At 40.9% G+C, this 3,324-nt stretch overlaps 1 long non-coding RNA gene across 1 annotated transcript; it reads left to right on the plus strand.

Annotated features, from left to right (window-relative positions):
* Positions 1 to 1,495: 1,495 nt before the first annotated feature.
* Positions 1,496 to 2,997, plus strand: LOC122866729. The gene is made up of 3 exons (XR_006375792.1): positions 1,496 to 1,664; positions 2,552 to 2,687; positions 2,820 to 2,997. It is a non-coding gene; the product is annotated as an uncharacterized LOC122866729 (long non-coding RNA).
* The last annotated feature ends 327 nt before the right edge of the window (positions 2,998 to 3,324 follow it).

Genomic DNA, 3,324 nt, shown 5'->3' on the forward strand with positions numbered 1-3,324 from the left:
TAGAGAAGCTGGAGATGTGCTTAGGATTTATCTCTGATGTCATTTACCTTAAAAGTCCAGGAAGTCATTCGCTGAAAAGGGAGAACTGTGGCTTGATGAAGCAGTGACAGCGGTGATGAGAAGACTGCAGGAGGACTCCACCTTGCAGCAAAGGACCAAGCTTACACCTGAACACATATGTAAACTATTAGACATCTGTCTCAACACAACCTACTTCAATTCCGGGGACACTTCTACAGACAGATCCACGGCTGTGCTATGGGCTCTCCGGTCTCTCCCATTGTGGCCAACCTGTACATGGAACAGTTTGAGAAGAAGGCATTATCCTCGTTTCCGGGCACACCACCAAGTCATTGGTACCGTTACGTGGATGACACCTTTGTGAAAATCAAGAAACAAGACTTGGAAGCGTTCTCAGAGCATATTAATACGGTGGACCCCAACATCAAGTTCACGCGTGAGGATGCAAAAGAGAACCGCTTGGCCTTTCTTGATTGTTCTACTCTCAGAGGAGAGGACGGAAAGCTCCAGATAGAAGTGTACAGGAAACCAACACATACGGATCAATACCTGCTCTTTGACTCACATCATCCACTACAGCACAAGCTGGGTGTAATCCGGACATTACAACACAGAGCCAAAGAAGTGCCCACAGGCTCAGAGGGTAAGAAGAAAGAGGAAAGGCATGTCCAGAATGCACTCTCAGCCTGTGGTTATCCTACTTGGGCTATCAACAAAGTTAAAAGAGCCAAAAAACAGGACAAAAGTGTAACTGAACCGAGAAGGAACAGTGTCTCCATTCCTTATGTATCTGGACTGTCTGAAAAACTACAAAGGATCTTTAGACAGCACGATGTTCCTGTCTTCTTTAAACCAGGCAACACTTTAAGACAGAAACTCGTTCACCCTAAGGACAAGTTACCCACACAAAAACAGAGCAATGTTGTCTACTCCATTCAGTGCAGTGAGGAAAACTGCAAAGAACGGTACATAGGCGAAACCAAACAGCCACTTCACAAAAGACTTTATCAGCACAGACGACACGCTAACTCAGGATTACAGAGCGCCGTGCATTTGCATTTAAAAGCTACAAACCACACATTTGAAGACAGCGAGGTGAAGATTCTTAGTAGAGAGAAGAGTTGGTTTGAACGGGGTGTCAAGGAAGCCATTTTTGTGAAGAAAGAGAACCCCTCTTTGAACAGAAATGGTGGTCTGAGATTTAATCTGCCCAAAGTCTATCAGAGTGTATTATCATCTTGGTCACGCCTATCACATGCTAATCAGGCACTTAACAGTGATGAAGTAGATGCAGCCAGAGAACAATAGGCCTGATTACTGATCACTGGGCCATCTTGAAACTATTAGGTCAGTTTCAGGTGAAACTAGCTATTAACAGATACTCATGCAGATTCCCTCCTGAGGGCAGGGCTTATGTAACTCAGATTAGCTTAAATTTCCAGTTCCCGTCCAATTTTTTCACAATTGAGAATGACTTCCGGATGGGAGCCGAAACGTCTTGATTCTGAAAACAGTGTCCAGATGACTACGACTGAAACCTTTTCTACGATAGAACACTCCTGGACGAATGAGGGACTACACCGCCTTGATGAGTAGAGCTACTGTGTCACAAAGAAATCTGGGGTTGGATTTATTGACATTGCGTAAGTTGTATTCAAAGTGCATTGTATGTGGGTAGGTTTATCAAATAAAGTGGCAACCTGATGTAAATATGTTGTTTAAAAATTATTCAATCATTTGATTTAAATTTATTAAAGAACTAAAAATGTAATGTTACCCTATAAACCTGTGGATGTTTCTCTTTATGATGTTTCTAATTGCACTAGTTATGACAGCAATGTCTCTGTGTACTGTGAAGATGTTTTGACCTACACATGACATAATAATGCATTGAAACAAATAACAGGTTAAAGTTTACATCTTGGAAACTCTTATCAATTGATATAACTAGAATTGTGTACATGCTAAAGGAACAAGAGCATTTTTCACTTGTAAAACAATTTTTTCATTAAAGAAAATGCTCATCTGAAAAAATCTTTATACAACCATGAAGAACAATTTTTGGAGGATTCCTCTGTGAAGAAAGTCTCTTCCTCATCCTATACAAAACAATACATTCATACATTGAAAAAAAATATAATGTACATTCTCATCCAAAAACTGAATTTGAAAAGGCATGAAAAATTAAATTAAGAGAAATTGTCTCACATAGAAAAACAAAACCGTTTCATTGAAATAAAAATCTTGCATCTCAGATATTTTATGCAGATAAAGAAGAAAGAAGCTGAGTTCCTAAATAGCAAAAATTAATTCTGACAATGAGGGACCAAAGTTTTTACACATCCTAAATTCTTTAAGTGCAGTGAATATGTATTTACCTGCCTCTGTTTTTTCTGTCAAGTTATGACAAAAGGTAGCATGAGGAAGGGTATGTCATGGTACAGCTGTACCATTCCTAGTGTCTCTGTTTGTCCCCTGTTGGTTCCCCTCCTGTGTTGTCAGCATATGTGTGTGTGTGTGTGTGCTGCAGGGTGCGAACTTCCAATCAGAGACTGACACACCTGCTACTCATCTGCTGCTGTTCACCATCTATCAATCAACACATGGCAGTATATCTACACGGCTCTTCTCACCAGTTTTCGCAAGATCATCCATTTACCCAAGTGGTACTATGCCTCGGCTTCTGACTTACCTCTCTGAAAGATTTGCCTTCATGTTATCTGAAACCCTGACTAACGCTCTGACTCCCTGTGTTCATGGTTTGTTCCTCTCACCTGCCTCCAAATTATACTTTCCAGAAAGACCTCACCTTGGATCTTCTGCTGCTCCACCTCAGCTGTCCCCGCTCCACCTGCCTGCTCTCACCAGACTCTTGCCAGCCCGCTGTCTTCACCCAGTCCACCGGTTCACAGCGATTACCTCCACACTCCTCGTTACTCATTGTGTTTTACAATAAACTGAAACTAACTACGTCAACTCTCTGTGCTAGTCGTGCTTTTGGGTCCAGCCTCTGTGTACCATAACAGGGTAATGTTTGCATGTTAACATTTGCTAAATAGGGAAGGGAGAGGGGAGATGAAGAGAGAGAGAAGGGGATGGGGGGCACAATGCAAATTCCACCTAGAATTTTAAAATAATAATGTAGTGGTAATATTAATAAAGTAATAATAATAGGAATGATAGTGATAGGAAAAATAATGATATAGTAATAATGTGGTAGTTTGAGGTTTTGTCACTTCCTGCTTTATTTTATAGTGTTTTCCTTCACTTGTGTGTCATGTGGTTTTACTTCCTACTTTCCCT

Source organism: Siniperca chuatsi, linkage group LG19 (assembly GCF_020085105.1).
Source record: "Siniperca chuatsi isolate FFG_IHB_CAS linkage group LG19, ASM2008510v1, whole genome shotgun sequence".
NCBI lineage: Eukaryota > Metazoa > Chordata > Actinopteri > Centrarchiformes > Sinipercidae > Siniperca > Siniperca chuatsi.